Below are 11,305 nucleotides of genomic sequence, written 5' to 3' on the forward strand. Positions count from 1 at the left end.
GGTGGGTCCCCCCCACATGCTTGCAAAGTTTGGTCACAATCAGAGCATGTTTGGATTGGTAATTAGCGCCCAGTGCAGGTTTTTGAAGTCTCTTGGTGCTTAAGAGGCCATGGAAAATCCGGGCCTTCCCCATACCATCGTACCCAAACATGCTCCGATGGGGACCAAACTTTGCAAGCATGTGGGGGTGGGTCCCCCCCACATGCTTGCAAAGTTTGATCACAATCAAAGCATGTTTGGATTGGTAATTAGCGCCCAGTGCGGGTTTTTGAAGTCTCTTGGTGCTTAAGAGGCCATGGAAAATCCGGGCCTTCCCCATACCATCGTACCCAAACATGCTCCGATGGGGACCAAACTTTGCAAGCATGTGGGGGTGGGTACCCCCCACATGCTTGCAAAGTTTGGTCACAATCAGAGCATGTTTGGATTGGTAATTAGTGCCCAGTGCGGGTTTTTGAAGTCTCTTGGTGCTTAAGACGCCATGGAAAATCCGGGCCTTCCCCATACCATCGCACCCAAACATGCTCCGATGGGGACCAAACTTTGCAAGCATGTGGGGGTGGGTCCCCCCCACATGCTTGCAAAAATTGGTCACAATCAGAGCATGTTTGGATTGGTAATTAGCGCCCAGTGCCGGTTTTTCAAGTCTCTTGGTGCTTAAGAGGCCATGGAAAATCCGGGCCTTCCCCATACCATCGTACCCAAACATGCTCCGATGGGGACCAAACTTTGCAAGAATGTGGGGGTGGGTCCCCCTCACATGCTTGCAAAAATTGGTCACAATCAGAGCATGTTTGGATTGGTAATTGGCGCCCAGTGCGGGTTTTTGAAGTCTCTTGGTGCTTAAGAGGCCATGGAAAATCCGAGCCTTCCCCATACCATCGTACCCAAACATGCTCCGATGGGGACCAAACTTTGCAAGCATGTGGGGGTGGGTCCCCCCCACATGCTTGCAAAGTTTGGTCACAATCAGAGCATGTTTGGATTGGTAATTAGTGCCCAGTGCGGGTTTTTGAAGTCTCTTGGTGCTTAAGAGGCCATGGAAAATCCGGGCCTTCCCCATACCATCGTACCCAAACATGCTCCGATGGGGACCAAACTTTGCAAGCATGTGGGGGTGGGTCCCCCCCACATGTTTGCAAAGTTTGGTCACAATCAGAGCATGTTTGGATTGGTAATTCGCGCCCAGTGCGGGTTTTTGAAGTCTCTTGGTGCTTAAGAGGCCATGGAAAATCCGGGCCTTCCCCATACCATCGTACCCAAACATGCTCCGATAGGGACCAAACTTTGCAAGCATGTGGGGGTGGGTCCCCCCCACATGCTTGCAAGGTTTGGTCCCCATCGGAGCATGTTTGGTGGGTGCGATGGTATGGGGAAGGCCTGGATTTTCCATGGCCTCTTGAGCACCAAGAGACTTGAAAAATCCGGACCGGGCGCTAATTACCAATCCAAACATGCTCCGATTATGACCAAACTTTGAAAACATGTGGGAGTGGGTCCCCCCCCATGCTTGCAAAGTTTGGTCCCCATCGGAGCATGTTTGGGTGCGATGGTATGGGGAAGGCCCGGATTCTCCATGGCCTCTTAAGCACCAAGAGACTTGAAAAATCCGGACTGGGTGCTAATTGCCAATCCAAACATGCTCTGATTGTGACCAAACTTTGCAAGCATGTCGGGGGGACCCACCCCCACATGCTTGCAAAGTTTGGTCCCCATCGGAGCATGTTTGGGTACGATGGTATGGGGAAGGCCCGGATTTTCCATGGCCTCTTAAGCACCAAGAGACTTCAAAAACCCGCACTGGGCGCTAATTACCAATCCAAACATGCTCTGATTGTGACCAAACTTTGCAAGCATGTGGGGGGGACACACCCCCACATGCTTGCAAAGTTTGGTCCCCATCGGAGCATGTTTGGGTACGATGGTATGGGGAAGGCCCGGATTTTCCATGGCCTCTTAAGCACCAAGAGACTTGGAAAACCCGCACTGGGCGCTAATTACCAATCCAAACATGCTCCGATTGTGACCAAACTTTGCAAGCATGTGGGGGGGACCCACCCCCACATGCTTGCAAAGTTTGGTCCCCATCGGAGCATGTTTGGGTACGATGGTATAGGGAAGGCCCGGATTTTCCATGGCCTCTTAAGCACCAAGAGACTTCAAAAACCCGCACTGGGCGCCAATTACCAATCCAAACATGCTCCGATTGTGACCAAACTTTGCAAGAATGTGGGGGGGACCCACCCCCACATGCTTGCAAAGTTTGGTCCCCATCGGAGCCTGTTTGGGTACGATGGTATGGGAAAGGCTCGGATTTTCCATGGCCTCTCAAGCACCAAGAGACTTCAAAACCTGCACTGGGCGCTAATTACCAATCCAAACATGCTCTGATTGTGACCAAACTTTGCAAGCATGTGGGGGGGACCCACCCCCACATGCTTGCAAAGTTTGGTCCCCATCGGAGCATGTTTGGGTACGATGGTATGGGGAAGGCCCGGATTTTCCATGGCCTCTTAAGCACCAAGAGACTTCAAAAACCCGCACTGGGCGCTAATTACCAATCCAAACATGCTCTGATTGTGACCAAACTTTGCAAGCATGTGGGGGGGACCCACCTCCACATGCTTGCAAAGTTTGGTCCCCATCGGAGCATGTTTGGGTACGATGGCATGGAGATTTTCAACAAACAATATGATAGCCAAAGTGTTAAAAAATATAATAAAATCAAGAACATCAACTAAAATGTAATGATACTCAATAATGAGAAAACTCATAATGATATAAACATCAAATAAGTACATCAGAATGAAAATGAGCTACCCCAGCTAGTCTGAGGTTAGTCACTGCCCAAAATCTAAGTACAATGTAAGTGAGCTAACCCAGCTAGTCTGAGTTTAGTCACTATCAAGATAGAGATCTAGTCAGCAACACCCTCTCTAGCTCTCAACTGCTCTAGAATGCTCTCATGGTCATCCACTCGAAGCCGAAAACGAGGGTGAGAACTGTGTTTTCGGCTCTGTACTCGAACAAGAGTGAGCCTGGTAGCAACCACTAGATGAGAGAACTGAAATGCCTCTAACTCCCACTTCCACTGCTGGAACTCAAGACTCCCCCGATGAAGTCGAATCTGCTGGTAGAACCGGCCTGCCACAATCATGCGATGGGCGTCATAAGAAAACCCATGATCATCCACTGTATCCTGGTCAAGCATGCACTTTGGCCTAGTGCAACTCATCAGATAGTAGTCTACTCCCTCGCTATTTTCCTCACTGGCAATAACAGCAAATACATCACCCTCCTGTAGCAAATCTGTCAGGTCATCATAACTGACCATGAACGCAGGACCTGTGTGCTCATCCGACACCACTGGATGTGAAGGATGCTCGGGGGAGAGGAATGTCTGTATCCATGCATCTGCCCATCCTCTCGAGGCACAATGTGACCAATCGCCATCCATACATGCTCCACAGAAGTATGCAAACCGTCGTGTGTAAATCGTGGGGGCCGCCATGCACGTGCTCTTGATGGAATGTAAGCCCAAGGTGCCAGGTACTGTGTCACAATCATGGGAGGCTCTACGGTCAATCATGCCACCATCCACATGCCAAAAAAATCTCCTGACAATCCGAGCATCACGTTTGGGGTACGATGATGCTGCACTCCCACACAAATGTTGGGAGCAGCACTCGACTATGTGGCCCGCATCTCTGAACCGCTGAGCATCCTGTCGTAGCTGATGATGCCTCAAGGCACGTTTCACACACGTGCCCGCACCATCATGCTCACCCTTCCCGTGACCAGTCTCAAAGAATGACCAAATCACTGGGATACTACTACTGCACATGCCACCTGTAAATCCATAAAAGATAGTCTTAGTTATTGTTTTCTTTAAGATGTTCTAGTGAATTTAGTTTAATTGTAAATGTAAGAAAGCCATAAGTACTACCTGTAGAGCCAATAGAATTGACGTGATGACTTGAACTGTGTGCCACAACCATCCGACCAAACCCATCGCTGGACATGTCTGATCCCACAATCTCCTAAAAAATCGTCATGGAGACGAAAACAGTGTTGCACAAAATGTGCATCATGTGAACGATCATCACTGATATAGAAATGATACTCTCGAATAATGACACGGGTCTCGGGGGTACTCGCTATCCCATCTACATGAGCCTCTGCATGTCGATAGCTAATGTGGACCAAAATAGCAACCTGGTGAGGTAAGCAATACATACGTTTAGGACACAAAAAATCAATTAAGTAATGTAGCTCAAACATAAAACAAATATTATAAAATATAACCATTACCTGCTCTGAGAAGTAATACTCAGATTGTATCTCGTGAAAAGGTGTGAAAGTGTAGTTCTCTGCAAAATCAATCACAGAGACGACCACACCAATAGGAAACTCTGCTAGGCATGCTCGGAACTGACGATCCTGCCACTTGTTGGCACAATGACTGTGCCGTATGTAGGGGTAGATCTGCTCCCTAAATGTGGCTGTGAAGTGACAACGTGGTGTATGTTTGTCCACGAGCTGCAACTTCCTGGACTGTCCACCACTCTGGAGCTGGTGTGTCACATACTCATAACGTTGCCATGCCACTATCTCTTGGTCACTTGCATCAAGATCTACCATCTGTAGATGTGCAAGTGAACCACATGATGTGCAATTGCTCTCCACACAAGGCATCCTATGGAACTGGGCATCCTCCGTACGTGCACACAAAAGAGAGTGGATGAAATCACGTGGACTACGAGGCAACTCTCTATGCCCACTAAGAGAACGGAACACATCATAAAAAAGTTTGAACTCAACATGGTAGCGACAACAACATGTGTCACGCTGACATGAGTACCTCACAAACCAAGGCTTACACCCCTCAAATGACCTTTGCCCAATTTTAAGCTCTGGATACGAAGCCACAAACTGAGAATACAACTCAGTTTGGGTCATTTCAAGAAAGCAAGCACCGTGCTCAATGAACACTCCTCTTGTCACTCTCTTACGCAAAGCTTTCTTGAAAACTGGCGATGCACGACAATTCTCCTCCCAAAAACTTTCTATCAAGGTTCTAGTGGTTTCATCTAGTAGGCGATCATGCCTAGCTACACGACCACTACTCGCCCACATAGCACCAACCTCATTGGCATCTAAACTTTTCGCCTAATAGACCCAACTCTAAGTGCGTGTGGTGCTATGGAAAGGATGCGAGATGTGGCACTAACCTTACCCTTCATTTGGGAGCTACTTATGGCTGCCACAATAGCCCGTCGAGCAGCCAAAGCGTCCGCAGAGTTCCTCTTCTTGTTAACTATATAGGAATGATGAACACTTTGTAGCACCGCCATGCCAGCTCTCCTCTCTCTTCGACCTCCAATGTCGGAAAGCACCCTGCAATTGGCCATGTTGGGCAGATCAATCAAAGCATCAAGCACACATGCCTGTGATGAAGACGTGAGGTCTTTGAAATAGGAATGGAAGATTGCATGGGCACGACGATGTGCCCCTGACTTTGATAGTTCTTTCCTATCCACACGAAGGGCGCCCAAAGGAGGGGGGGTGGGTTCTTGTAGAAGAGAGGACTCAAGAAGGGCGGGTTCATGTGGATTATCTAAACTAAGGGGTAGTGGGGGGGAAGAGGGCGAAGGGAGAGGAAGTGGAAGAGAAGGAGCAAGGCTTGGATCATCGCCAAACGGAAGGTGTTGCTCGTTAACGTGCTCTCCACTCTCTCTTTCTCTCACGAGCTACCCTTCTCCTCTCCTCCTCTTGAACTTGGTGGATGGGGGGGAGTCTAGTCCTATCACGTTTCCGACTCCTACGACTTTGAGAACCCATTCTCAAGGAAGCTAAGAGAGAAAATATTATAAAGGCTCAATGATGGGATAGTACTAGAGATAAGTGTGGGACAGTACTAGAGATGTGTGATTATATAGGAAAAATAGGTTATCCATTCAAATCTCATTGGATTTCCTATCTAAGATTGATTGGATAACTAAGATAAACATAAAGATAATTAAAGATAAACTATTATCCACTTAAAAATTAATATTATTTATAATATTTATTAACAAGTCTAAATATTGATCATTACTAGATATATAAATATATCTTTAAAGATATCTTTTATTTTATAATTATATAACTGCTTTTTTTAAATAAAGTATTTTTTTTCAAATTTTATTCAAAGGTTTATTCTACATAAAAAAATTTCAAGAAATATAAAATTAAAAAATTTATTTTTTTTAAAATTAATAATATGATCTTTAATAATATTTTTATTGATCTAATCCCAAAATATAATCCTTTAAAATTAGTGATTTTAAATTCTTTTATTTAATAAGTTACATATATTTTATTATTTAAATTTTTATATTCTATTTCTCTAAATTACTAAATTAACTTTTCCAAAAATATGTTTTTGAAAAAAGAGGGGAGGTGGGAAGGAGATGCCACGTGCCACAAGCGTGCATGACACGTAGCATTCTCTTGACATGTGGCACTATTATGGTTGATGTGGCAATTCCATGATGTGGCATGCCATGTCACCATGTGCGAGGTGGCATGCAAAGGTGGTAAGATGATGTGGCATTAATGATGACTAGGATGATGAGGTGGGGAGTCAACTAGGTTGACCATGTTGACATGGAGGGTGGAGGTGGCAAGCTGCTTATGTGGATCCTCTCGATGCTCACGTGGACATAAAGTGGCATGCATATATAAGGTTTGTGCCTACCCAAGCCTCACACATGGAATGAAACCTAAGCTGTGAAGTTTACCAAGCCTAGATTTCCAAACCTAACTAGGATTGGTTTTAGACTTGAAAAGGGGAGAGTGGACACAATATGGGAATTTTCACTTGGGAGGATTGAAAATGGACCTTCCCATACTCAAATCAAGCCAAATTTTTTTTTATAAATTCATGGCAACAAGAGTATTGATCCCTTGAGTTTTTAGATTGAAAGATTCAATATTTAATTTTCTAGAATTAAATTACTATTGATTTAATGGGCCTCTGACAGTCATAATAAATTTTCCAAAGTAAATCTACAAAAATCAAACCGTTAGATTTGTAATTTTACCTTATACCCACATTATACTAATCTTTCCCAATCTAATCATCACTAGATCCATACAATTTGAGCATTTTAAATGGTAGATGTGGTGGGAGGATAAAATAGTATGTTTTTTAACAATTCTAATATCTTTTAAATAATATAGAAAATAGTAGAACACGTCAAAAATTACTCGATAAATCAAGTTAAGCTCTATGTTATTTGTATTTGTGATATGCAAAGTGGGAACATCATATGAGTAATAATGTAAAAGTTATAGGCAATTTACTCACATTCACTATACCTGTCTAAACCTAGGACAGGGCCTGTATACAAACTTGGTTCCCAAAGAAAAGGGGATTTGCAATTATTGGATATTCGATCAGATTATAGTTTTAGGTGCCCAACTTTGCATATGATGTTTCATTAGAAGACCTTGAAGTGAAACTCCTTGGCTAACTATGAGAGATTGGCTATTCTTCTTGAAAAAATGCCTGTTTTCCAGCTAAAGCCAAGGGCGCCCACAACATGAAACTAGATAACCTCATCTTGCAACCACCCATCTTCATCTTTATCTTTGCCCGCATCGTCTCACCAGGTGCACCGCCTTCATCATCACCATCACTTTCAGCATCCTTGTCTTCCTGCATTAAATAGTGATACAATGCAAACACGTTAGCCATAAGCAAAACATGTTGGGTGAAAATTAAAAATCAATTAAAATACTCACCAAGTTGCCTTGATAATCTTGTTGGATATCTGTTTTAAATGACCAATCCATGACTTTTGAGCCACTCCCGAGTGTGCACTTCATTGTGGTGCTTGCGGTACATATTCTCGAAACCTAGACGTTGGGGATGATCTGTTACCCTTTCTAAAATAAATTTAATATGCATGAGAAATGAAAATTACGATGACACATGAAGTAAACTTAGTGAAATTGTGTGAGCCAGCCAACCTTTCCTCTGTATCCATACTTTCTCATACCATAACTCAGTAGTTGACTCATGCGCGCCACCTTTTTACTGAGGGTGTTGAGTACCCTCCCTCACTTCCATCTTTGCCTTCTTCCAGTCCTTAATGGTGCAGTTTGAAGGAATTTGTGTTCCTCTTTCGTGTACCTCCTTGCACAAGACCTCCTATTATTGAGAATATTTATAATGCAATTCCTCACCTAGTCATCAAAAAAGCATGTGCCAAGCGTGTTTGGAAACTGCTCATGCATGCATTGAGCTACATACATGAAGTATTTGTCTTTTTGTTCACCCCATGGTTTAAAAGTTCCCTTATATGTTTGGTTGACTAAATGACAGAAGTTATGATAAAACCTCCTTCCCATGTCATCCATATAGGACCCATGTTTCTCATTTAGGGTATAGTAAATCGTCACACCCTCTCCGGGCACGTTGCTTGTCATCATAGGAGAAGGTGTCCATGCACCTCTCACAAAGCATCTGCCGCACCCACCTCCCCCACTACTTAATGGTCAATGGCTCTGAGAAGCCCTCGTGCTTTCACCACCTGAGTGGCATTGTGAGGATGACGCAACCACACACTAGGGAGGTGGCACCATGGATGGGATAGGAGTGCATTGAGAACTAGGAGGAGATGAAGGGCAAGGAGAAGGTAAAGTGAAAGTATGAGGGGTAGGCAAAGTAGAAGTGATAGGGGGAGGGAAGTTGGTGGTAAGCATGGATGTGGTCGATTGTGGGATAGCTGGTGTGTTAGGCACAAAATAGGCGGGAGATAAACCGCCCAAGGGACTCAATTGCTCAGCTCCCTACCTAAGATTTGAGGTGGTTCCAAGCCGCCTATACCTCTGAAACACACTCTAAATCTAGGTCATCTATGGGTATGGGCATAACACTAGAGGATTCCCCTCCATATATCTGATCTTGGTCCATTTGACAATTAACACACTGATGGCCACATCTATATGCATAAAACATCACTTAAGCACATAACAACATAGCTCACATAGAGCATACATTAGATAAAAAGATTATACATAAAGCCTACAAGCATAGATCTTAATGCATAAGGCTTAATGCATAGACCTTATGCATAGAGCTTAATGCATAGAGCCTGATGCATGAAGCCTCATGTATAGACCTCATGCATAGAGTCTTATCCATAGAGCCCATTGATCTGCACATTGATCTTGATAGTGAGTATGATCTTGATCCATAGTGAGTATGATCTTAATGAGATAGACCTTATGCATAGAGCTTAATGCATAGAGCCTGATGCATGAAGCCTCATGTATAGACCTCATGCATAGAGTCTTATCCATAGAGCCCATTGATCTGCACATTGATCTTGATAGTGAGTATGATCTTAATGCATAGACCTTATGCATAGAGCTTAATGCATAGAGCCTGATGCATGAAGCCTCATGTATAGACCTCATGCATAGAGTCTTATCCATAGAGCCCATTGATCTGCACATTGATCTTGATAGTGAGTATGATCTTGATCTCAAGAAAAAGTTTCAAGAAGCCTCATGTGTAGACCTCAAGAAGAAGTTTCATTTATACATTGATCTTGACAGTGAGTATGAGCCCATTCAAAAGTGTAGAAAGAACTATGCAATCCTCTCATCAAACATTAAGGAAAACATGAGAATGCTAGGGTTGTAGCACATAGATCTTTGGTGTGATGGATCAATTTACCGTATCAACCCTATGACCGCTTCCCATCCTCCCTTCTCATTAAACCCAACTACTATGTTACATTTTACAGGGGATTGCTAGGATATTGCAAATCCATTGCTATGTATCTAGATCAAGCAGCTGAAATCCTTCATTCAACAAAAGATTGCAAGGCCCTAAGAAAGAAATTAGAGGAAAATGAGATTGAAATTTCAAGATCAAGGACACAAGTAACAAGATATAGGGCAAAGGACACTAGCATTGGAGAAAAACAAAGGAGGATAAAACTCAAAAACTTTGAGACCTTGAAGCTACACTCGAGTGGTGTAAAGAAAATAATTCAAGCAATCAGGTACTAAATGTATTTAAAGAAGTTGCTTTATTAATATTATCTTCTAGATGTTAGAATTTATGATTGTTGTAACTACAGGGTTATAATGCAACCTGACAAGGAGAGTATCAACCCCCGTCTCCATCTAACAAAGCAATTAAAACCTTTGCTTACTTTAAGAATGGCAAAGGAATTGATGCAGGAAAAGAAGTTCAAGTTGGTCAAAGAGATATTATAGAACACTTTGTTAGCACTAATGTAGTTTCCACATCAGAAATAAAGGAAGATATGGATACTAATGGTGCTAGTCTCGTTGTAAAGTTTACAATACTCTTTAGAAGTCACAATCTTCATTTCTTAAGGCTTCAAAGATTAAAGGGAGACTACTTGCAACCCCTACAGATGTTTGGACTTTCCGGAGCAAGCTCAATGCGGAGGTTTTGCAATATATAGGTAAACCTTACCATATTGAACTAGAGGAGTTCAATGGAGAAAGTGGCAACATTCAGTACAATGAATTCAATAACATATTTCTGGATATGGAGCTTTTGTAGAAGAGAATGGTGGAGTTCTATGACTCAACTTTTGAGGAGACAGGAGGTCTACTTAAATTTTTTATCAAGCTTGATGGATGTGAGATTATCAAACAAAAAACGTTGGATGGAAAGAGTGACAATAACACTGATGAATAAAGCACTTTATACAAGTATCAAGGATGATAAACCTCAATATTTTAGTGTGTTGTCTAAAGCAAATATTTGGTGGCTTGGATCATTCGAGGTGAATCACATTACATTAATTTCACATTTCTCTTTTTTTTACATAGCATGCTAATATTATCTACTTAAATACGGGTCAAGAAAGAAGACCATGAAACATTGTTTTGGGTGTTTAATCATACATCAATTCCTGAGTTGGTCAGACAACAAATGAATGGGACAATAATACTTAGTGTAGTAAAAAAGATGGACTTCCAGGTTGAGTAGCATCTTGTAGGTGACCTAAAGACTCTCAAGTGCTTATTTGATTGCAAAAAAGGAGCTAATGCAAAGTTGCCATGTCTTTATTTCTTGGGCCATGCAAAAGAGCTAGATTGTAAAGTAGTGGAGAAGGCCACTAAACTCGAACTTGATTGATCAAAACTTTCATCCTATATTTTCTATTCCTCTAATCAATGTGTATATATGTACCCTGCATGCCCATGCCGTATCCTAGAGAACCTAGTGTTTCTATACATTGGATTTGCTTGGAAGATTAAGGAGGTA

At 42.9% G+C, this 11,305-nt stretch overlaps 1 pseudogene; it reads right to left on the bottom strand.

Annotated features, from left to right (window-relative positions):
- The window catches only part of LOC147637637 (uncharacterized), a 28,509-nt pseudogene extending 20,670 nt beyond the window's left edge, over nucleotides 1-7,839 (bottom strand).
- Between the last annotated feature and the right edge of the window lie 3,466 nt (nucleotides 7,840-11,305).

The sequence above is a fragment of the Cibotium barometz genome, chromosome 6 (assembly GCF_041138505.1).
Source record: "Cibotium barometz isolate CiBa-2024 chromosome 6, ASM4113850v1, whole genome shotgun sequence".
In the NCBI taxonomy this organism is placed as follows: domain Eukaryota; kingdom Viridiplantae; phylum Streptophyta; class Polypodiopsida; order Cyatheales; family Cibotiaceae; genus Cibotium; species Cibotium barometz.